Genomic DNA, 26,454 nt, shown 5'->3' on the forward strand with positions numbered 1-26,454 from the left:
AAAACCGTCAGTAGGACGGCGAAAGTCCTATGGGGTACCGGATCGTGGGATCACGAGGCTATTACTGAAAGGAAATAAGATGGAGGTCAGTATAGCTTTTGGTGTCAGAACGGGACACATAGAACTACGAGCTCACTTATTCAAAATCGGTGCTGCAAGTTATGGCATGAGGGGAAGATGATGAGACGTTGGAGCATTTCCTATGTCATTACTTGGTTTTCGCGTCTAACAGATACCGGTACTTAGGTGGGGACACGATACCAGACATGAACCAACTTGAAATTTTTCTTCGAGGTTACTTTTTAGTTTTTAGAGCGCACGACAAGCCGAATTTTGACTTAGGTGTATGTCTATAGTGGCATGGGGCAGATTAATATCTGCACCCTCTTTTCAGTCCAACCTAACCTTACATACTACAGTTTTGAAGTGTGGTTAAAAGGTTTAGAAATAATTGCAAATGGTGATCAAGAATTAGTAAAAAATTTGTTGTGAAAACATAATGAAATACGCAGACGCATTTCGATTGTTGAATATGACCTAAAGTGAAGAAATAAACTTGAAAATATAATCATGAAGAAAGAACAAAGAAATACAAAATTCCCTTTACTTTTTGTACAAACCTCGTAATTTTACTCTTCATCGTCGTAGAAAAGCACACGTGTTCTGTTACCTTTATAAAACAACTAGCGCTTTCTTCAACTCAACTGGTTGAGATAAAAAAAGACTTGATAAAGAGAGAACTAATGCAAGGCTGCCAGATGATTCATTTTTTAGTAAATAATGAATCAAAAAAAAATTAAAAAAAAATATCAGATAGAAACATGGATTCTATACAAAATTTAAACATGCTTATTTATTGTATTTGAAACCTATGGATATGGACTATCTGCTGCATACGCAGAACGAAGAGTTTTTTGAGTTGTTGACTAATATAAAGGGTGATTTTTTTAAAGCTATAGGAAAGTTTTCAAAAAAAAAACATAAAATTCAGATAAATGCATGAAATCATTATTTGAATCGATAGTACGGTCCATATAATTTAATGTTTGAAGTTTATTTCATGCAAATGTTGACTGTGACTGCGCCTTAAATGGTCCATCCGCTTCGTCCAATTTTGGCATATTCTTTCCAACATTTCGGCCGGTATCTCTCGAATTGAAGCGGGCTTTTTTGTATAGTCATGAGCTTTAACATAGCCTCACAAAAAATAGTCTAAAGGCGTTAAATCGCACGATCCAGACGGTCAGTTGACCGGTCTCCAACGTGAAATAAAATGTTCGGCGAATGTCCATTGTAACGCGTGCTATGTGGCACGGTCTTGTTTAAACCACACGTCATGCAAGTCATGCTCTTGCATTTTGGGCAAAAAAAAAGTTGGATATCACGCGGTAGCGCTCATCATTCACAGTTACGTCACGATACGCATCATTTTTGAAGCAGTACGGTCCAACGGTGCCACCAGCCCATAAACCGCATCAAACTGTGACTTTTTCTGGATGCATTGATAGCTCTTGCAATGCTTCTGACTGATCTTCACTCCAAAATCGAATCTAGTCAAAAATAAGCTTCGTCCATAAAATGGAAGAAGCGCGCGGTGAAATTTCTTAACAGAGGACGCATTTTGACAATGAAATTCAATAATTTGCAAGCGTTGTTCGTTGGTAAGACGATTCATAGTTAAATTATAGACCAAACTGAAGATGTTTGACAGTGAAATAAAATACGAAACGTGCGTGAGCTGTTTAAACCAGTGTTGCCAAAAAGATAATTGCTAAAATTCAACCCTTATATGCTACATTGGACTAAATATCGGTACTACATTAACTTTTCGCAGCAATTTTTCGCTACTTATTTTTACAACGATAGGTGTAATGGAACATTTCTTCAAAAGGATTGCCTTACATTCGTTACGTATAAACTTCTCTGGGGCGGTATTAAAAAGATACCTTACTCGATGCCTCCGTGTTGTAACCAGCATTGCGTTTTGGGTTTTTTTTTTTGAAAATTTTGGTAGAATTTAGGATGACTTCCAAAATGTTTGTTGCTTTGTATTCCACCAATATATAGTGTTTCAAAATAACGCGAAACTAAAATTTAAAATGGTAAACTATTCGAAAATGTATCGGAAAAGTATTTTTTACGGCAACACCAAACCCTCTTTTTCGATTTTGGTAGATGGTACCAAAAAAATTAAAATTAAACCTTAGAAAAAATAATTTCGGCTACGTCGCACAGTGAAAACAGGTGGCAGAAATCAACATTTTTATTTGCGCCTTTGTAAGAATTATGCGTAGAGATATTCCAGATATTTGGATTTGAAATTATGATCGTTCAAAATTGACAAATTTTCGATTTTCAAAAAAGACATGGTTCAAGAAATGTATGGAAGTTATGTCCCACATTCTTGTAATAATTCTAAAACATTTGAACGGATAAGGATATCTACACTGTATAAGCTGTATAAGCATCTGGATAATCTGAATATCGCCGTGGTATTCCAGCAAGTCCTAAAAAATGTTGAGGGAAACAAGTTAAATTTACTCCAATAAATATAATTACAAATTGACTTTTTAAAAGTTTATTATTTATTGTTAATCCAGCCTTCTTTGCTGGAGCTTCTTCATCCATTCTGACAACATGACCTAGTCAACGCAGCCGTTGTATTTTGATATGTGTAACTAATCTTCTTCTCCAGCAGGATATTAAAGAGATCACACGATAGGTTGTCTCCTTGTCTGAAACCTCGATTATTATTAAATTATTCTTTCCTATTCTTACTGAGGAACGTGTATAAGCAAGTGTCATCCTGCAGAGTCTTATTAATTTTGCAGGGATACCAAACTCAGACGTAGCTTGAAAAACGTTTGAACATAAAGGGGTATCAAAAGCGGCTTTGTAGCGGATGGTATGTGTTATATTGTCCCGGATCTTTTCTAGGATTTGGCGCAGTGTTAATATCTGGTCTAGGGTGGATTTACAAGGTCTAAAGCCGCATTAATAGGAACCAATTATCTCATGCATATCCAATCATCGGATATGCGTTCTTTTAGCCAAATTGCGCTGATAAGCTGATGCAGTTGGGTAAAATGTTGTTTCCATATCCTCAGCATGTTATCTGTGTCAGTTACTAGATTTCCTTCTTTGTCTCTGCAGGAGGATGTGCCTGCACTAAAGCCATCGGTTTGATGTTTAATTCTTTGGTAAAATTTCAGGACTTCATTCTGACTCTTGTACATCTCAATTCACACTCACGTCTTTACATTTCCTTTTTCTTTCTGCGGAATAGACGTTTCTCTCTCTCCTTTTCTCCCGATAAATCTCCTTCATCTGGCGCGTTGCTCCTGATTGCTTAGTTGCTCTATATGCCGCATTCTTGGCTTCAGTAGCATCTCGACACTCTTGGTCGTATCATGGGTTTTTTGGAGGAGGCTTTCGGTACCCAAGTACGGATTTCGGCATTTTCCATGGAGTGGGCAATAGTTTGCCACTGCGCCATTATATCATCGGAACAAGGAGTGCTTCTATCAAGCAGTCAGTCGATCAGTATGTCGGGTCAGTCGAGTGGAGTATGCCGTTGCCATTTATTGTGTCTGCAGCTTTTTAGTGTCCAGCTTCCGTGCAGTGTCAGATCGTACTTTCCTCGCCATGTTCAAACGGGTGCGAACCTTTGCTGCAACAAGATAATGATACGAATCTATATTCGCTCCACGGATCGATCGTACATCTAACATGCTGGATGAATGCCTTCCATCTATCACAACGTGATCGATTTGGTTTCTCGTGTTTTGATCGGATGACAGCCATGTGGCTTTGTGAATATTTTTATGTAGAAATCTGGTGCTACTAACTATCATGTTTTTTGCCGCGGCGAAATCTATCAGCCTCAACCCATTACTGGTCGTTATCTCGTGGAGGCTAAACTTTCCGACTGTTAAACCAAAGATGTCTTCCTTCCCTATCATCACATTAAAATCTCCCAGGACGAATTTAATATCATGAGCGGGACAGCGGTCATATTCTCTCTCTAGGCGCTCGTAGAAAATATCCTTGGTCTGCTCGTCCTTGTCTTCCGGCAGGGCATGGGCACAAACAAGGCTGATGTTGAAGAATTTGGCATTTATGCGGATTGTGGCTAGCTTGTTTCTCTTTCGAGACGAGCTCAATGATTTGATCATTTGATGATGATCGTCATTTAGTTAGAATAACTCATCGGTCATATTAGGTGTGAAGGCTTCATTCGTTTTTACTTATTTTATGTTTAACTGTTACGAGAAGGTTGCATTTTGACTTAGTTTATAATTTTGATCGGTTGAGAGGGAGTTTGGTTGGTTTTTTTGAAAAATTTTGGTCGTATTTTTTTCGTAATGACAACGCTGGTTTTAACCAGTGTTATTGCTGTGCGTCTATAGTCGGAATATCCGACCGTTTTAGAGCCCAACAACTTTTTTACGGCCTTTTGAAATTGACACTTGTTTGCGATTTTTTGCTTAAATGCGCTACTTTTTCTGCAAAATGCGACTTTTATATAATTTGCAGAAAATTGCTTTTAATTGAACGTTGAAAACTCCCAAAGCGCATTTGTCTTGTGGGTTTTTATTTACTTTTCAATGGAATTTCAGTTTCGATCTTTGTCTTTCCTGCAACTTCTTCGATTCATTCAAATTCCATTCAAAATTCTTGGTGGGTTCTTTCTCAAGACAAAGAGGTAATGGTCAAAAAGTCACATGACAGAATGTCTCGTTGTTTAGTGCTGAATTGTTCGGAGACTTTCTACTATATTTTTACCGATGACAATGGGTGGAATTCGGTTTATATTAAGATTTAACTTCACGAACATACAATACATTACCAAATTTTCATTTATAGAGCCGTAACAAGACCATTTGTCAACAAATATTTACGAAAACTGGACTTATTTTAAATCAATTTGGACTTTCTTCACAAACTCAATTAGACGTTTTCGTCCATTGTGTAACCACGGAAATAGAAGAAGGAAGATGCCTTCTTGTTCCTACCGTTGAACGATCCAGATCGCTTTAAAAAGTCCAATAACTTGCCAATGTTCACATCCGATAAATCAGATAGGTTCTTAAAGAAATGAGAACCTAAAGTGGAACTCGTTCTGACTGCTAGTGCGGGACACACACACAGAAGGTGTTCTATAGTCTCTTCTTCTTCGATGTCCCCACAGCTTCTGCAAAAGTCGTTGCTGGCAACGATTAGACAGTGACCTGTCATGACGGACACAATGACTGAGACGTCTGTTTTAACCAATGACAGCAAAGCAGTAGACCTCTTCAAGTCTATATTAGGCCACATCGTTTTGGAATGCTCACAGCCCCCTCTTTGTGACCATCTATCATTCGTTGTCCTTCGGGCCAGGTCCTGAAAACTTATCTTACATGTCGCTAGAGGCATACCCACAGATTCCAGTATCCCTGGAATGTGTCGGGTAGTTCCTAATTTCGCAAGCTCATCCGCTTTACAATTCCCTGGCATATCTCTGTGGCCCGGCACCCAGAACAGGTGAATTTTAAACTGTTCAGCGATCTTGTTGAGAGATCTGCGACAGTCGAGGGCGGTTTTTGTGTTCTTAAATACGTTCTCCAGGGATTTAATGACTGCCTGCCTGGCTGTCTGAGAAGATATTTATGCCAATCGGCCTAATGACATGTCTTAGCCATTCCACCACTTCCTTAATTGCAAGGATCTCTGCTTGATACACACTGCAGTGGTCGGGTAACTTTTTCGATATTACCAGTTCTAGATCTTTAGAGTTAACCCTAAAGCCCACCTGGTCGTTCAGTTTGGAACCATCCGTATAGAAGTCTATGTATCTTCTGTTACAGGGATATCGTAGTTCCAATCGGTTCTATCAAAAATAGTGGTGCAGTAATTTTTATCAAAAAGTGGCTCAGGTAGGGTGTAATCCACAATGCCTGGAACATCGGATATTGTGTCAGGGATAACACAGTGTCCGTAGCCGCCACATGACCAATGAGAATGTTCACTCAACCTCACGGCAGTGGTCGCTGTAATTTGGGTAGCCACAATGTCCAGAGGCCTAAGATGTATCCTTAAATTCAGTGCATCAGATGGTGTCGTCCTCAGTGCGGCTGTGATGCTCATCCTTTGCAACCGGTTAAGTATTGAGCAGTAGGGGGACTTTTGAAGCGCCGTCTACCTGGCCACAAGACGATATAGCATTATAGGTCTGACAACTGCAGTATATAACCAATGCAATACCCGCGGTCTAAACCCCCAACTTTTGCCAATGGCTCCCTTGCAGGAGTATAGGTCAAGAGTTGCCTTTCTTGCCTATTCCAAAATGTTGGATTTGAAGTTCAATTTCCTGTCCAGGAACACGCTAAGCAGCAAAAAAATTTTTTTTTTAATTTAGTTTAAAACGAAGATCAAAAAAACACGATCCATTTGCCCCATTCACAATGCAAATCGATATATATTTGAGAAATTTTTCAAGAATAAGAAACCCAGTCAACTTATTCGACATCAACAATTACTGGGATTTACCGTTACAGTTTTGGGAGCGTCTTGCTAGTTCTACAGTCCACTTTTAGAAAAATTACACCGGATATGAATCATTTAATTTTCCAACGAGTTGACCGAAAGCAGAACAGATGTGGCCAATCTGGCAACCTCATATTCAAGAGAGTCCGAAGACATGGTACTTGAAGCAGCTGTTGTTAGAGAAGAATTCAAAGCTTTTTGTTTTTGTGTGTTTGTTGATTACATAGACGGTCGCTTGTTGTCTCACCAAGCACTATTTAGTTTTGTCCGAGCATTTGCTGGAGGCGGGTGTATATTTTTGTTTGCTTGAGATGGTGAATAGGTGAATAGCTCGCTTATCGTGTGTGTGAATCAGTGAATCAATCGATTAGTGTAGTGTTCGTCCGCGTGTATACCATAACGTGTGTGATGTGCGTGTCACTGTATGTGTGGCTATACTAGACAACAAGTCACTCTCAATGTCTAAAAAGAAAACAACATACGGACGGACGAATACATGATAGTGGATAAGTGACAAATAAAAATTGAATTAGAAATAAATAGCCAAACGGAAATAGTAGTGTGTCACATTAAACTCGGTCGGTTATTGCCGCATTAACGCCTGCCAGTCGGGTGGTGTGCATGATGTTTGTTTGCAAATGTAAGCACCCGTTTTTGTTTTTGGCTAAAATCGTCTAGGAGCCTGAAATTTACAGCCTAGTTAATGTCGAATTTAATTTTTAGTTTAACATACATATGTAAGCGCGATAATCACCAAAGAAAAAATACGTAAATTGTATTCCCGCTTACTAGCACGGGAAACAAAGGAAACTCGTGGCTTCACATTAATCCGCAATAAATCATCAACGAGTTTGAAACCAATAAAAAAACATTCACTAAAGCAGATATTCATTCGCCAAGAACGGCGACGGCCAGCATCAGTACGTCATTAAATGAAGTTGCAGCGGCAGCGGCATCAAGAACAATAACAAAAAGCATACATATCTTAATGAAATGTTTGTAAGTCAATTCTAGTCACAATGTTGCGTTTGCAAATTTTCCCTTTGCTTGCTAGAATTAAAACGATTGCTTTTTGGTTTGTTCCCCAGCTTTAGAATCAATTGCGTTTTTAGGACCTAATCAGGTCTTGGATTACCGTAATTTGTGTGGCCCTGAGGTTTGGGTACATATCGCTGCAAATACATATATCTTTTAAGGCCGAGAGAGTAATTAATAACTAATAATAATAATAATAAGCCAATGTTAGCCAGCCCAATTTTTTCGCCAAAATTCATGACAACCACTTTTAGATAGATTTTGATGAAATTTTTGCAGTGTAGAGTTTCACGAATTTATCGAAGGTGTTTTCCCTTTAGAAAATTAGCTAACTTCGATAATTTGGATTTTAGCGACAAAATATTAGTGGCTTACACTCAAAAAAAGTGGCCCCATGGTTCAGTTAAAAGTAATTTGCAATGAATTTGAACTTCATATAACGTTAAAGCATTTTTTATTCTATTTTGGATTATGTTGTTACTAAAAATGGCGATATCTTATCAAATGACGGTTAGTTTAACGTTAACTTGATCAAATTAATATTTTCTTCATTCTGTACATATGTACATTATTCCCTCATAGTGTGTGACACTATGAGGGAATAAAAATATTTTGTAGACTTTGGGTTTCTGTTTGGGCCAATTTTAACTAAATCACAAGAAATAATTCGTTATTTCGAGCATATGAAAATTCCATTTGAAACTTATTGTCGGAATGAATTTTTGAAATGAATGAATTTAATATGAATGAATCTCTACAAACATATTGGAAAACCTGTGCTTAAGACAAACAAAATTCCCTATTTTCCGCTATCACTTTACTTAAACATAACATAAATAAAATAACATAAATTATGACAAATGGTGCAATTTGTAGATGAGTCGTAAACGGTTATATGGCTTAATTACATAATGCACGTTAGTTCATGATCCTTACTCACGTTTAATTAAAAATTCGTAAGGGGTTAGAAAATGAACTTTGTACAAATAAAACAAACTTTTCACTCTGAAAGGAAACCCTTCGTAACCAGAATGATATCTTAAATTAATGCAATGAAATTTGTCATTGTTATGGAACCAACATAGACAAGTTTCATTCAACCAATAGAAAATAATTAATTTTCTTCTAATAATTTTTCCTAATAATAATTTATTTTCTTTGTTCGGCTCGCACTGCATGTTTTCGTTCCTTTGCTAATTGCCCTAGGCGTTTTTTTCTGTCACTCTCTACCAATATCCTAGAAACAATTTTGCCACTGCCGTGATTTGATCTCATTATCTCATGTTTGGAGTCTCGCCCGCAAACTCTAGCCCACCGACAGTATCTTTCTTATAATCCAATAAATTAAAAAAAAGGGGAAAACAACTTTTTTTTGAGTACGAAGTACATATTTTATAAAATAATTATTAAATGAAACCATGAGATGACAATATTTATATTGAATTAATGAAAACATAATAATGAAACTGGAAAAAGTTAAAAACTCAGGTGGTGTTAGTAATTTTTCTCAAACAATTTCTTTTGAATAAGCAAGCACTTCACCATACATGGGTAAAAGCATATTATCGTCGACGATACATCTTCTTAAACTTATTACTGAATGAAATACTTAATGAAATTTGGAAATTAGTTCAATATACAGGGTGGCTGATGAAAGCCGCTACCAAAAAAAAATGTAATAACTTTTTTTCTATTTAATAATAATAATTTAATAATTAATTTAATTAATTAATTAATTAATTTAATTAATAATAATTTAATAATTAATTTAATAATTTAATTTAACATGAATTTAACATGAAATTGTAAACATTTAAGTATGTAACTTAAATGTTTACAATTTGTATTTCTCGAGTTCACAATAACATGCCCGGAAGTAAGCATTATTTAATAACTGTTAGTGTTGAACCTGATTTTAAAGTATGAAATAATAAAAAATCCTTTTGGTGGTCCGAGACTTGAAATTGGGACCTTTCGTAGCTGTTTTGAAATTATTGAATTCGTAGCGTACACATAATTCTTTAATACTTCCAAATTTAGTTAATTTGAACTTGTATTGAAGTTCAGTAATTTTTGAGTGTAGGTTCATTTGATTCTCTACTTCTCACTGTTTCTATTTGACTAAGATTTTTTAGGTCCACACTATTTTTAAGATGCCCACCGAGAAAATCGGTATATGCTCGAATTTTATTACTAGTAGAAAATCCATTGGCAAAGTATCAGTATTCTATTTGTCAACGCAGTTAAAAAAAGCAAATAAAATTGTTGCAATTTCTTCGTATTGTAAGTGTTGATGCTTACCGGAACTTGTCAATATCATTGAGCTTAATCTTGTATTGGACATCACTCATTGATATGGGAGAACTATGCCTACTGTTTCGAATACAGTGTTCATAGGCAAATTTGCAAATTTTTTGGTCAATGTCGATGAAGGGAGAAATAAGGATAATCATTATATCTAATTCTATTCTTAGCTAAAGATATAAACAAACAATTTGTATTGGTAGAAGTTATCGCTAACGGAATTTAACGCAAATTTTAAATATACCCTGTTTAATCGAAACATTAAAAGTTCCCATCCGCGATCCATACAGAAATATATTTTTTTTTTGTTTTGAGTTTAGGTTTATATACAATTTAACTTTTTTTCAAATATCTCAAAAATCTTGATTTTTTGACATGTTGTTACACTTCATTTAACCGAAACATTCATGAGATTCTCACGACTCACAAGAAAATTCACAAGAAAATCACGACTCACCAGGCACTCACGCACGGCTCACGGTTGAAAAAATATTTTTCCACAAAGCGCGTCTCGTGAGCCGTGATATTTCTCATGAGTTCTGATTAGTGCCGTGAGCATGATTTCACACACGCACGAAGAATTTTAATCCAATCACTGGCCGTGAGCATGATATCACTCGCTTGCGCACGGAAAATTTTAATTCAATCACGCGCATTCACGAATGAGGTGACTCACTCGTGATTCACGCTTGACACAAGAACTCACGACTCCGGTGCACACTTCTAGTTGCTATTTGTCAAATAATGTATTTTAATTTTTCCGGCGTCAAATCAAAGTTCGCACAACTTGCTCATTTTGTTTCGGCATTAGAAAGTAATTAAAGGAAATAAATAAGTAAATAAATAACTAAAACTAATTTCGATCGTATTAAACTTTGGATAACATCCCATTTAAAGCAAGTCACAGTTTTAAATTTCAGAAAAATCGGGTAATAATTGAGCCTTTTATGCGCTATGTACCCAAAAATGGCAAATCGGTCTATATAGCAGCTATATTTTAGTATGATTGTACGTTTGTGGGATTAAGACTCTAAATCGTCAGATCTGTTTATATGGCAGCTTTATGCAAATAAAGTCCAATCTAGCTTTGTAACAACTCATTACATTGAATTTTAAATTCTATCTTTTACCTTAAATGCCAAATATCTCAAATACTGAGATCTATTTGGATATTCTGCTTAATGATTTAGATCGCAGACTTCCTTCACTATAAGTGGGTATCCCGCATACCTCCCAATTTCTGTTCGTTATGCATTTTTTACCCTGTAACTTAATTTTTTACAATATTTTAAATGTTTGTTGATCTTTTAGTTTGTGTTAATCTTTCAAAAATAGACAACATTTTCCTAATAGTGGGTAATGCTTGGGATAGGCCAAATTTGTATGAACCTCATTGGGAATATGTGAATCATAACTTAAATTTTTGATTAAACGTATTTTTAGTGCCCAACAAGCTATTTATATACATCAATATACTAATTTATCTAATATCTGACAATAAAAATACAAAAGTTGGCCTATTGCCAGTTACTTAAGAAATATTTTTCCCATATACTAATTTCTCGCAGGGATGTATGGCATAATTTGCTACTGAAACTATTCAGTAGTACGTTTTTTTTGGCAGAAAATACTCAATTAAGAAAACAATATTCAGCCAATTCAGTGCAGGTGCATGACTTTAGGGATTGTATGAACTTTTATTTTGATGGTAAGGGATACATTTATTTCTCTGCCCATAACGCAACGGAAGAGTTGATAATCTAACTAACAAATACAAATTTGTCCATGAACATTTCACTAAGGAATAGGAGCTAACTTCTCACATATCAATGAGTGCTGTCCGATTCAAGTTTAAGCTTAATGATAAAGGACTTCCTGTTTATAGCCGAGTCCGAACGGCGTGCCGCAGAGAGAAGTTTTACATGGCATAGTACCTCACAAATGTAGCCAGCATTAGGAGGGGAAAACCACCGCTGAAATTTTTTTCTGAAGTTCTCGCCCGGATTCGAACCCAGGCGTTCAGCGTCATAGGCGGACATGCGCTACGGTGGCCTCCTTCAATCTAACTAACTGAAAAAGGTGATTGAAATAAATATCAATTAAAATTATTGCATATTTAATTAAAAAATTATTGAACGTTTTTGAAATTTCCAATTAATTTTTTAATTGATTCAATTAAAAAAATCATTGCATTTTTTAAACTTTTTCAATAAATTTTTTAATTGATCCAAGTAAAAAAAAATTATTGAAATTTTCGAAATATTCAATTAATTTTTTAATTGGATTAATTAAAAATTTAATTGAAAATATTAAAAATATTCCAATGTTATATTAAAATTGTTGCCAAAAAATCGCTGAAACATGGTTCACATATGTAAATCTCCTGGAACACGAAATTGAGAATTATGTTTGGGTCCATGACCACTCCTTAGAAATAAAACACTTAGGGGGATTTTTCCAAAAACGAAACTGAAAATATTGTTTTCCGAATCATAAAAGTAAGAGTAGCTGGGCAGTAAAAATTTTTTAATTGAAAATGACTAAAATTTCAATCACGATCGTAATTGGAAAAAGTTCAGATTCATTTAAAAAATTAATTTAAAATTGCCAAATTTTCAATCACAATGGTAATTAAAAAAAATCCTAATGTAGCCAGCATTAGGAGGGGAAAACCACCGCTGAAATTTTTTTCTGAAGTTCTCGCCAGGATTCAAACCCAGGCGTTCTGCGTCATAGGCGGACATGCGCTACGGTGGCCTCCCTCAATCTAACTAACTGAAAAAGGTGATTGAAATAAATATCAATTAAAATTATTGCATATTTAATTAAAAAATTATTGAACATTTTTGAAATTTCCAATTAATTTTTTAATTGATTCAATTAAAAAAATCATTGCATTTTTTAAACTTTTTCAATAAATTTTTTAATTGATCCAAGTAAAAAAATTATTGAAATTTTCGAAATATTCAATTAATTTTTTAATTGGATTAATTAAAAATTTAATTGAAAATATTAAAAATATTCCAATGTTATATTAAAATTGTTGCCAAAAAATCGCTGAAACATGGTTCACATATGTAAATCTCCTGGAACACGAAATTGAGAATTATGTTTGGGTCCATGACCACTCCTTAGAAATAAAACACTTAGGGGGATTTTTCCAAAAACGAAACTGAAAATATTGTTTTCCGAATCATAAAAGTAAGAGTAGCTGGGCAGTAAAAATTTTTTAATTGAAAATGACTAAAATTTCAATCACGATCGTAATTGGAAAATTTCAATCACGATCGTAATTGGAAAAAGTTCAGATTCATTTAAAAAATTAATTTAAAATTGCCAAATTTTCAATCACAATGGTAATTAAAAAAAATCCGGATTCAATTAAAAAAATGATTGATTCAATTGATGTTTTAATTAACTTTTCTACTTTAAATTAAATTTTTAATTGACAAAATTTTCTGGAAAATTTTGCATTGCTGCGCAAACAGACAAGAACTTCGTGTGCCAGAGTACTTAGACGCGAAAGGTTTCTGCACGAACAGCGTCTTTGTGCCAAGGTTCTTGCTTCTCCAAGCAACTCATCGGCTATCCCGACTCTCACCAAAGACGACCAGATATTCACTGACCCGATTGATAAGGCTAACCTGCTGGCTGACATGTTTGCGGGAAATTCTTCCACATATCTAGTTCCATGCCTCAGATATTATTTTGAACACGTGGAGTCGAAAGGGTTCTTGCAGATCTCGACGTAAATAAATCCCCAGGCCTGAATAACATATCGTCACTTGTTTTATGCAAGTGTTCTTCGAAGCTCGCTCGCCCTTTACGCAATCTTTTCAACCTTGCTTACGGTGCGGGTGTTTTCCCGACGCGATGGAACGTTGCGAACGAGAAGCCTAACCCCAAGAAGGGTGAGGCAACCAACCCTGCGAATTACCGACCAATAGCGTTATGCTCTGCGCTTTTCAAGGTTATGGAGAGCATGATTAATTACCGTCTTTTGAGATACTTAGAGACTAATGGTCTTCTTAGCGACCGACAATATGGGTTCCGCAGAAATCGCTCCACGGGTGACCTGATGGCATTCCTGTCTGAACGTTGGAGTCGCTCTATCTACCAGTAAGGTCGTGGCTCTGGATATCTCCAAGGCATTTGGTAGGGTCGGGCACGGTGCACTCCTTTGAAAGCTTGTCGCTTTTGGTGTCGGTAATAACTTCGTTTCATTTCTGAGTGAAGTCGAATGAACAGGTTAGGTTTTAATGCACGCAAAACCCAGTGCTGTTTGTTGTCTCACAAACGATTCACTGACACTTCACAATCGTCAATATCTATCGACGCTGTAGATATCAAGCTATCATAGGCTCTTGATGTTCTGGACATGATGATTCAATGTGATGTCCGTTGGTTAAAACATGTATTCGAAGTGTCGAAAGAAGCATTCAAGTGCTTGGGCTTTCTTACGCGATGTAAGAAATATTTCACTCACTCTGATCTTCTTAATATCTACACTACGTACATCAGGCATCAGGTATCAGTACATCAGGAATATAACTCGCATATATAGGCTGGGGCTCCAAAATCGTCCTTGGAGTGTCCAGAGGCGGGCGTTGGTGTTGATTGGAGATGGTAAGGTATCCAACTCTATTGTTTCCCTTGAGCATCGTCGAAATGTGGGTTATGTGGCACTGTTCTATCGATTCTTCCACGGTGTGTGTTCTTTGGAAATCAGTCTTTCGATTCCTGACTTGAGGTTGTTTGTCAAAAATACAAGATTTTCTAGAAGCGCGCACCGGTTTGTAATCGATTGGCCAGCTGATCAGACCATGCACTACCGAGAGAATTCTTTTTTTCTCAAGGACGGTTCGTATGTGGAATCGATTTCCGGCGGATGTTTTTCCCGCTACTTACTACTCCCTCTTTCCCCCCTGCTATCCTTAACTATCCTCTCCAACACAATTCACTGCATATATAGGGGCCCAACAGGGGATGGTTGATTGAAAACAAAATAGTAATAAGCCTTTTTTAAACCATTTCAGCCGGTATCGAGCAGCAAATTGAAAATGTGAGTGAAGATAAATGGGAATAGTTTTCCCCTTAAACTTTGACCACATCGCTCTGACAAATTTGAGTGTTTATAACTGTGAACTTGTCATAATGGTGTAAAGATGCATGTTTATGACACTTTAAAAGTATAGAGTCATAACAAGTGGTAAAGATGCATGTTTATGACACTTTAAAAGTGTAGAGTCATAACAAGTGGTCAGGGTAATTTTAAATAATATGATGTTTGTGACCAAAACCTTTGACTTGTGCGTAAGCTTCCAATTAGTTTTTATGGTTATTGAAATATAAGAACAACAAATTCACTAACAAGCATACACAAATTCGCCCAGATAGGTCCTTAAAATTATGTACCACCCGACCCTTCTTGAAACCCTAGAAGCTACTCATTTAGCCATTTGAATTCTTCGAAAACACTAAAATATAAACTGAGTTCAGTATGCATGATGGTGGATTCCGAAGATTCGTTCCGGCCGAACTTAGCCCGTTAAAAGATGTTAAATTAAGTATTAAATTGGGAGATCGGTATATGTATACGACAGCTATATCCTAATATAGACCGATCTGAACCAGGGCTGCGGGTCGGAGTCGAGCAATTTTGCACGGAGTCGGGAAAATTATTTCGACTCCGATTCCAGACAAAGTAGTAAAAAATGTCTCAACAAAAACAGTTAATTTTCAAGTTTTTTGCCTAGCAGGGCGAAGGTAATTAAATTTCGCAATTTTTGTTTGTTTTTCTTTCGAGACGAGCTCAATGATCGGAGATATCCTTTTGCAAATGGAAAAGGGAAGCCAGACATCGCAACACACACCAACCAGTATGGGACGCGTTTCGTCTTTGGTTAGAAAACTTTTCAACCATATTCTGTGTGACGGCTTCAGGGCCGTACGTTGGTATGTAGCATTTGTATCGTATTTATTGGGAAAACGTCCCTATGATACAAATACCACATTAATCGCGCTCGACAACCCTGTCTATTAGCTGTAATTTTCCCAATGCATGTGTTTTCGTGTAATGACCAATTTTTGTCTGCAACAATTAAACTACTTCCATGGTGCACATGATTCTGTGCATCTGTTGAAAGTCGTATTGAGGACTTCGAACGCTAGCCCACGTCTCTCGCTGTCGCTCCGTGTGCCCAGGTTCGAATCCCGGTCGAGCTCTGCCGAATTTTTTCATTTTTAAGTTTTTTGTCTGTTAGGGCGAAGGTCATTAAATTTCACAAAAATAAATTTATCGTAGAGAAACTTTCATCAAAATATTGTTTGTAGAGAAAATGTTATTAATTTTTTTCACAAAAATTTCATTGAAATTTAAAAAAAAAAGTTTTATAAAAATTTTCTCTTAAGAAAAAAATTCATTAAAATTTTGTCTAAAAAGAAACATTTCATAAAATGTTTGTCTTATTATTTTATTAGAATTTTGTTTAAAAAGCAATTTCACTAAATTTTGTCTTTAGAAAAGATCTCATTAAAATTTTGTTTTTAGAAAAGATCTCATTGAAATTTTATTTTAAGGGAAAATTAAATTTTGTCTTTAGAAAATATTAAGTAAAATATCAATAATGTTATAAGAGAAACCTTCGTGGAGAAGGATCGATTAACAAATGTCGATATTATAGCAATGTATGGGAGCTATATCCAAATCTGAATCGATTTCTTCCAATTTCAAAACAAAAAAACAGATATGAAAAATTTCATGTAGATTGCCTCATTCGTTCGAACACTATCGGGATTTCGGTTCGGTTCGGACGCACGAATATGGGTAGACTAACTTTACCCATTAACGACGAATGGGAAGAAATATAGTCAAAAATAGAACTGTCTTAGAAAGAGGTATACTAATGAAATTTGAATTTAAATGATTGAATTCCTTATAACTCAAAAAATGGAAAAAAAATTCTCAAAATTCTTACAAGTGAGATTTCTGGAACCCTCTTTAGAGTCCTGTTGCATTTATTGGTTTCTTTATTAAAAAGATAAATTAAAAGCTACAAGCAACCTACTTTTGACAGCAGATACGGTTTAATGTCAAACTAAATAATATCAACGTGTCTTCGCGAAATGGTCATAAAATATTTAGATTTTTTTTTTTTTATAAAAGCATAGTGGCTTAAAGAAAATCGATTTTTTATTTTTTGTTTTTAATTTTTAAAAATTTGTTTAAAAAGAAATGTGAAAAAAAATTAAGTCGTCGGAGTCGAGTCAAAATAGTTCGCCTCCGAAGCTCTGATCTGAACAATATATGACAAGAATGTCCAAGAGCTTAACTGTGTCAATTTAACAAAATAGGACAATAAATGCGCCTTTTCTATGTCCAAGGCTTTAAATCGGGAGATCAATCTATATCGGAGCTATATCTAAATATAGACCAATCTGGGCCATATTGAACACAAATGTCGGAGAATCTAATAAAAATACTTTAATGGTCACAAGAACTTAAATTGGGAGATCAGTACATATGACAGCTACAGTGGCACAGAAAAGTCTACATATCCCACTCAAAAAACACGTTTCACAACACGAAATTTTTTTACGTAAACGTTTTTCTGCCAAATGTCTATTGTTGCTAAAATTGTTGACCATGGTTCCCAGTACTAAAAGTAGTTGAGTAAATTTTTTTCCTAACTAAGTTAGTGCCAATTTACGTAACTGCTATTTATGAAAAAGTACGTAGACGTATCTGTGCTAGTATATATCTTTATATAGCCTGATCTTGACCATACTCGGTACGAATGTCAAGAAGACTAACACAACTCAATTTGCTAAAAAAAAAACAATTTGGATTTAAAACCTTAAATCCAAATCTAGGTCGAACTTGGCTATATGGAACTGGGATTTCGAGGGGCCAAATACAGCTCAAATTTCAGTGAAATCGGACAATAAATGCACCTATTATGGGCCCAATGCCTTAAATTGAGAGATCGGTCTATATGGCATTTATAAACCAATTAAGACCGATCTGGGCCAAATTAAAAAAGGATGTCGAGAGCCCTAACACAACTCATTGTCCCAAATTTCAGCGAAATCCGTCAATAACGGCGCCTTTAATGCGCCCAATACCTTAGGTCGAGTGATCAGTCTATATGGCAGCTATATCCAAATCTGAACCGATCCGGGCCGTAGTGAACAAAGATGTTGAGAGTCCTAAAACAACTCACTATCCCAAATTTCAGCGAAAGCGGAAAATAAATGTGGCTTTAATGGTGCTGAGACCTTAAATAGGCAAATCGGTCTATATCATGATATAGCCCCCAAAGTTTCAGCTCAATATCACTATTTTTAAAAACTGTGGCGTAATTTCAACAGACTGCAAGACGTCCGTCTTCGGTCAGACGGACATGACTAAATTGTCTTAGATTTTTACTACGTTCAAGAATATATATACTTTATAGGGTCGGGAGTGGATATTTCGATGTGTTGCAAACGGAATGACAAAATGAATACACTTTCCGTGGTGGGTATAAAAATAAAAATGTTCCATGTGGAAATTGTGTCAATAAAATTCTCATCAGCTTGTTTTCTAACACTAAACGACACCCCGTCGAAGCAAATTTAAACTAAAATTTTTTTTACTATTGTGTTCGCGGCAAATTCTAATCGTTATTCATTACAAGTTTAAAGCTGTTCCCAAGCCGCCTCCGCCAAATGAATGTCTTTAATTAACTTTGGAAACAAACATAGCAATCACTTCTGTCACACGCTAAGCAATAGTCTGTGTTTGTATTTTTAGATTCCTTTCGAAGACTGCCAGTACTTGTAATTAGTAACCCAACTGACCTTGTATCAAAGAACGGTATGTTAAACGCTTTTTTTATACCCTACACCACTACTGTGGTACAGGGTATTATAACATAGTGAATTTGTTTGTAACAGCCAGAAGTAAGAGAGATAGACCCATTGATAAGTATACCGATCGACTCAGAATCACTTTCTGATTCGATTTAGCTATGTCCATCTGTCTGTCTGTGTGTCCGTCTGTCCATGTTAATTTGTGTACAATGTACAGATCGCAATTTTCATCCGATCGTTTTGAAATTTGGCGTAGAGACGAATGCCATTGAAATTGGAATTCGGTTCAGATTTCGATTCTCACGAAATTATGCACGAGGGATTCTCTTATAAGTCTTGGTGAATTTCATAGAAATCGGTATATAGCTCTCATTCCGAGAGATCTGAAATCTGAACCCACGATTTCGTCTATGACACCTATAATATGTACGGATTTTGGCTGAAATACTACATTTTAGTTTCGAGGATTTAGCCTGCATACGCAATGTGGTGTGTGGCACCAAAAGGTCGGCTTCGCTCGAATTTATTCCGTCCTTACTTGTTTTGCTTCAATTAAACTAATTCGGTATCAAAAAATTTTAATATTTATAGGTTTTTAAACGTATTTTGTCCAATTTTTAAACTTTTAAGTTTTTTGTACTCTTTTTATACCCTCCGCCATTGGATGGGGGTATACTAATTTCGTCATTCTGTTTGTAAAACCTCGAAATATGCATCTGAGACCCCATAAAGTATTTATATTCTTGATGGTCATGTCATTTTAAGTCTGTCTGTCTAAAGCACGCTAATTTTTGAAGGAGTAAAGCTAGCCGCTTAAAAATTTGCACAAATACTTTTTATTAGTGTAGGTCGGTTGGGATTTTAAGTGGGCCAAATCGGTCCATGTTTTGATATAGCTGCCATATAAACCGATCTTGGGTATTGATTTCTTGAGCCTCTAGAGGGCGCAATTCTCGTTCGGTTAGACTGAACTTTTGCACGTGGTGTTTTGGTGTCACTTCCAACAACTGCGCTAAGTATGGTCCAAATCGGTCCATGTCTTGATATAGCTGCCATATAAGGCGATCTTGGATCTTGAATTCTTGAGCCTTTAGAGTGCGCAATTCTCGTCCAATTTGACTGAAATGTTGTACGGTGCAATGGTGTCACTTCCAACAACTGTGTTATTTATGATTCAAATCGGTTCATAATCTGCTATAGCTGCCATACAAACCGATCTGGGATCTTGACTTCTTGAGCCCCTAGAGGACACAATTCTCATCCGATTTGGAAGAAATTTTGTACAACGGCTTCTCTCATGACCTTCAACATACGTGTCTAACATGGTCTGAATCAATGATACTGCTCCCATATAAATTGATCTCCCTATTTTGCTTTTTGAGCCCCTACAAGGCGCAATTCTTATCTGAATGAACTCAAATATAACACAATGACTTCCATAATGTTCATTTATTTTTGGTCCGAATCAGACTAAAACTTGATATAACTTGAATCCATTTTTACGACAAGGTATTCATGGTATATGGATTATATACTAGTGGAAGAAATGCCCAAGGATGGCTCTTTCACACGGTATGTCACATTACGATCTTTCATTACAAGTACAATGGCCGTATCTTTGAGCGAGCATCGGCCACGATTGAATTCATTAAACCAGTTTTTACAGTGATATGGGATGGTGCTTCATGGCGCCAGAGAAAGATTTGATTGTTAATCCACGCCGAAAGTTGTAAAAAATGTTTACGAGTTAATTCAATTTATTTATAGGCGTTGTACTGCGGCACGCCGCAAAGTGGAGCATTTGACCTCAGAAGTGTCGTTTAAATCCACGGACAGTCCAATCTTTACGAAATTCGGTAAATATGACTTATGCGTAGGTGGAGAAAAAGAAATTTGTTGAGTTTGAAGCAAATCGGAGTGCTACCTGCGTAGGCGTATTTATCTGGTGGCCGCAACAACTCAGCTGAGAGAATTTTATATGTCAACTCATTTTTGTATTCACCGTACAAAAAATTAGCTTCAAAATAAATATTTTATAAATTGGGTTTGCTTCTGTTGTGGTTTTTAAACTTAGGGTATATAATGGCACGCGACTAACAACCTCATTCACTATTAGTTTCACTCAGGGAACTTAGGTCTATTGTGTCGCCCCCAAAATATTAAAAAGCCCAAAAGAACACTTATAAAATTTACGTCAGTACAATGCCAGACATTAAAATGAAGGCAGTCTGGAGAAGCTCCCTTCAATATGCCATTTAAAGCTATAGTAGTCAAGAATAGCGAAAGGACTATTTCATGAAGATAATTTAGGCTGGAAAATAGGTTTTTGTGTAGGCTTAATCCTACACCTACTCTTCCAATTTCGGAGCAGTCTCAAAATATGTGCTCAACCGTCTATGACTCCTCCTCATCCCCATAAATCAAGCGTAGGTCCGTCCATGTGGCCAACGCAAGATCAAAGTCCTGACATTGCAATGGCTTTTCAGGACATTCAGTAGTGAGAGCGGCAGCTCCATCATATCTAAGATAGGTCCCCTGAACATACCAAGTTACCTAGTTTTTTGGCAGCATGCTATATGCACTCTCAACGGCCACACACTATGATGTCAAGGTTATACTAGTAGCCAACAAACTTTAACTGGCCTTTTAAAATTACCTGAAAAGGGGTACATAACCCCTCCTTGTGTAATTGAGCTCTAATCGCAATCTTCCTATTTGAGTCATTTGTTAGCATTGACTTGGTAGCTATCTACGGCTACAATAATCTTATGGAAACTATTTAAACCTGCCATCTTGGTGGTTTTGTGGGATGTTGTTGTAACCACATTTTCATGAGGAGGTGGCGATCCTTGTCAGGCTCCTGTAGGTGAGCAACCTCGTTTCGGTCCAAAGGACCGATCGCCGCGGGAACAGGGTAGCCATAGGTTATTAAAAGACGTCAATACCCCGCCTTATCATATCGAGCATCATATGCACTCAGTATTTGTACAAGAGCCGGTGCCGCCCGGCTTTTCACTGAGACTCTCATCTCGATATCGCTGAATTTCCGCGACTGCGGTTGTAGTTAGCTCTCAGCTAATCTTTTCGTGACAGCAATGAACACCGCACAGATCGGACCTCAATGTTCCAGCCAGTTTTGTCGGTGAAGCCTCTGGAGCTAATTGCAATTTTGAACATTTTTTTAAATATGTGTTTTCCAGCTTGACACCCAAAAGTTATTAAACTTCTTTCTCAGAATTTTAAATGTCAGGGCGAAATCGAATTTTCTTCGCCCTGTTTGCAAATTTTGACATATCAGGTTCCCAAAAAAGGTTCTTTGTTGTAGCAATTCGCCTTGCTACCTGCTGTTATTTTAAAAATTTAAATTTGTTGGCATATCAATATCCAAATTAGTGATATTCTAAGGGTATGTAAGAAATAAAATAAGAAATATGAATTTATTATAAGTAATAAATCTATATATAAAAGAGTTGCGTGAAGCTAGAATCATGAAATTTTGCACGAATGTTGGTCTTGGGTCGCAGGCAAGGGATAAGTCTAGATTTGGTGATATTCGTATGTTAATGTTCTAAAAAGTACGAAATGGTACATATTTTCCCAGCGCGAACGGAAAAGGCTAGAATAATGTTATTGGGTTCAATATAAAGAGCGTCTCTGAAAAATAAGGTTTGGTAAAAAAAATTCGAAAATCGCACTGGAAGTGGGAGTAAACGTACGTCTGGTACCGCAATTGGTAATATTTGGTACTTTCTTTGTAAATCGAACTAGATCTCTGAATTTTTGAATTTAGATGCACTATGGCAACCTTAATTTGATGACTATAAGAGTTTTTGGAAATATTTACATTTAGGTACTAAAAAAAGTACCAAAAAGGTGCGAAATGGCTGATCTTTGTACAGGGCGGATGGATAGAGGTAGAATTTTGAAATTTAACTTAAAATACATCAGATGCAAAAAGATGAGGGTGAAAAAAAACAAATGGCTAGGAAATGTATGATGGGTGACTAAATAATCTATTCAAAATTCGTAGGTTTTGGTACGAAAATTGGTACCATTTGTTACTTTCTTTACAGATGGAGCTTGAGGTTTGAAATTTGGCATGCAGGTACAACTATCAAAACTATTCTGGGTGACCATGGTCTTTTAACAATTCGTACATTTTGAAACCAATATTGGTACCATTTGGTACTTTCTGCGCAAATGAAGCTAGAGGTCTTAAATTTGGCGTGTAGGTAAAACTTGAATAACTAAATGATTTTTTTACATTTCTGTTTTGTTGCCAAAATAAGTACTATTTGGTACATTCTCCATAGTTGAAGCTAGAGGTCTGAAATTTGGCATGTAGGTACAACTAAGAAACAAATAATGGAAAACTTATTTATCTATTCCAAATTCGTGTATTTTGTTACCAAAATTCGTGACATTTCGTTTATACTGTTCAAATGTAGCTTGAGGTTTGAAATTTGGCATGCTAGTCCAACTAAGAACTATATGATGGGTGAATAAACGATCTATTCACCATTCGCACATTTTGGTGCAAAAATTGGTACCATTTGGTACTTTCTTCATAGATGGAGCTAGAGATCTTACTAAATAACTATCCACTATCTAAATAATCTATCCACAACTCGTACATATTGGTACCATTTGGTACTTTCCTTACAGATTGAGCTAGAGGTCCGAAATTTGGCATGTAGGTACGATAATGAAATATATGATGGGTGACTAAATGGTCCATGCTAAAATTAAACAATTTGACTAACATTATCGCAATCTTGACAAATAATCTAACATGTGTGAAGGAATATTTTGGCCAACTAGAAAATATTTTTTATTGATATGTTTAGATACTCAGGCGTACAAAATGGCTCTTTCTTAGCGGAGTGAGCTAAAGCTCTTATTATTCGTATGCAAGTACACCTTGACTATACAGTCAAGATTATTCAAAATCGTACATTTAAGCACTTAAACGTACAAAATGGTACGTTCTTTACGAACTGAGCAAAAGCATTTCGGTACTAAAACATGCTAAATGGTGCTTTCTTTACAGAGTGATCTTAAGCTCTCAACGACCAGAAGATTTTATTTTCAAAATCATACATATAGGTACTTAAACATACAAATTGGTACTTTCTTTACGAATTAAGCTCAAGCTTAATTGGGATTCATTTATACCTTGACAATATATATTGAGCGATGAATTGTTATTCTTGTTCTCGAAGTATTGTTATTCTTGGTACTATCTTTACAAAAATTATTACAAAATTTCATAATTTTATAAACTGACTATCTAGTTTCTTCGAAGTCCAACACTAAAAAGCGGGTAACAAAAACGGGGCTAGCGAAGCGGACCATCGGGATGCTAGTTTTATATATTGGGTTGCCCAAAAAGTAATTGCGGATTTATCATATAGTCGGCGTTGACAAATTTTTTCACAGCTTGTGACTCTGTAATTGCATTCTTTCTTCTGTCAGTTATCAGCTGCTACTTTTAGCTTGCTTTAGAAAAAAAGTGTTAAAAAAGTATATTTGATAAAAGTTCATTCTAAGTTTTATTAAAAAGTTTTATCTAAGTTTTATTAAATATTAAAAATTTTATTTAAAAAATCCGCAATTACTTTTTGGGCAACCCAATTTTGGTGTCAATTAATGTTTTTCTGTTTGGTCACTCCATTGTTCAAAAAAATAGGAGCATGTATGATTTGTAATACAAAAAAAAAATTAAACAATTTTTTAATTTTAAACAAAAAAAAAGTTAAAATCATGTATAGAAAAGTCGCATTAGAGCTTTTTCAATTGTAATTAATTAATTTTTTACAATAATGTAGTAATAGTAGGACGAACAAAGCACTGTCCCAAAGAAAGGCAAGAATTACCCCAAAACTACGAAAAATTTATAGAGAAATTAAGGAAATAGTAGGATGCTTTGATCTATCTAATAGTTGCAAATGCCTCATCACATAAAAAAGTCAAACGTAAGACTTCAACTATTGATGATCGTTGTTGGTATTGTATAGCAAAGCAAATCATATCGCGTTTTCAAAAAGGGCTAGATCTGACTATAGCTTGGCCCAATATTCGCAAACCATTGATGGAATGTAGCTTATAAGAAAACTTTGAAGGCATTTTTTTAGCCTATTGAACTAGGAAAAAATTTGGATACAGCTCCGAATTTGCACTTATAGGGTAGTTGTAGGGTATTATATAGTCGGCACCGGAAAGGAATATCGGCAAGAACACTGGCAAATATTAAAAAAAATGTCATCCGCAATTTACTGTATTCGGTAAATCCGGTGCCGCCCGACCTCTCATTGAGACTCTCCGCTCGATATCCCTGATTATCCGTGACTGCCAATGCAGCCACTCCGTATGGAGCATTCCACTATCCGCAACCTGTGGACTCCCGATAGCTCGCAGCTAAGCTTTTGGTGACAGCAATTAACACCACACAGATGAGAACCCCAATGTTCCAGCCTGCAATGGTGCTCACAACTATCCCGTGCCGGGTTCCTCTTAATAGTCTTCAGTTTTAGGAATAAAAAAACAAAAATAATTTTACTATATTAGAAACATAAATGTTAGATATGCAATGTCAGGTCAATTTACAATTCACTGAAAAAAGGTTGTAGCAAAATATTTTCTGTAGCGTGCGTTACGGTTTGTTCTTTCACCAGCATTTTTATTTCAAAATTCTAATTTATTTTCTTTTCAGTAATAGCGACATTAAAAACGATTAAAATATTATGGACAAAGCTAATGGGGTGCAAAGAGGGAATTTTTTTTTAGATTTGATTATAACCCAAACTGACATTTGATTTGCGGAGTCCTCAGTCGACTGATAATTTTTCCTTTTGAGCCCATAAATGTCTCAATTTTTATCCAATTTGGATAAAAATTGCATTCAAAACACTTTGATGCCTTCCAATAGCCAAAGCAAATACGACCCTGACGGCTCCATAATTAAATATAGCCGAACCAATATCCGCTTTTGCTTTGCTTTTTTTTGGAGGCTATAAACTACTAATCAAAATTTGTCCTTAAAAAAGATTTTATTGAAAAATTCTTTAGAAAAAATTTCATTTAAATTTTGTATAAAAAAATTTCATTGAAATTTTGTGTTTAGAAAAAATCTCCCTGAAATTCTAATCTATTGAAAAAATGTCAGCGTATTTTTGTCTTAAAAAATTCTGTACATACAGCGGTCAAAAAAAGTATTCATCATTCAATGTTTTTTTTTTAATAAGTCTACAAAAGACAATTGGAATAAAAACATATTAAACTAATGATGCAGTAGTGCTTGTGTGATATATATGTACACAATTTCATTGTTTTTAAAGAAAACAAGTAAAAGCGTGCTAAGTTCGGCCGGGCCGAATCTTATATACCCTCCACCATGGATCGCATTTGTCGAGTCCTTTTTCCGGCATCTCTTCTTAGGCAAAAAAGGATATAAGAAAAGAGTTGCTCTGCTATTAAAGCGATATCAAGATATGGTCCGGTTCGGACCACAATTAAATTATATGTTGGAGACCTGTGTAAAATTTCAGCCAATTCGTATAAGAATTGCGCCCATTGGGGCACACGAAGTAAAATAGAGAGAACGATTTATATGGGATCTGTATCGGGCTATAGACCGATTCAGACCATAATAAACACGTTTGTTGATGGTCATGAGAGAATCCGTCGTACAAAATTTCAGGCATATCGGATAATAATTGCGACCTCTAGGGGTCA

The 26,454-nt window shown here is 35.8% G+C and overlaps 1 protein-coding gene across 10 annotated transcripts in view; it reads left to right on the forward strand.

Moving 5' to 3' along the window:
• The window catches only part of LOC106091156 (dnaJ homolog subfamily B member 6), a 138,210-nt gene that overhangs the window by 87,002 nt on the left and 24,754 nt on the right, over positions 1-26,454 (forward strand). Inside the window, exons 1-2 of one of the 10 annotated variants that reach the window (XM_059368698.1) lie at positions 6,857-7,168; positions 7,252-7,527. The exons of 7 other annotated variants lie outside the window; for them this stretch is intronic. The gene's annotated coding sequence lies outside the window, so the exon portion shown is untranslated. Of the gene's footprint in view, positions 1-6,856; positions 7,528-26,454 lie in introns of those variants that run through there. 2 more of the 10 variants (XM_059368695.1, XM_059368701.1) reach the window with 2 other exon arrangements.

The sequence above is a fragment of the Stomoxys calcitrans genome, chromosome 5, assembly GCF_963082655.1.
Source record: "Stomoxys calcitrans chromosome 5, idStoCalc2.1, whole genome shotgun sequence".
In the NCBI taxonomy this organism is placed as follows: domain Eukaryota; kingdom Metazoa; phylum Arthropoda; class Insecta; order Diptera; family Muscidae; genus Stomoxys; species Stomoxys calcitrans.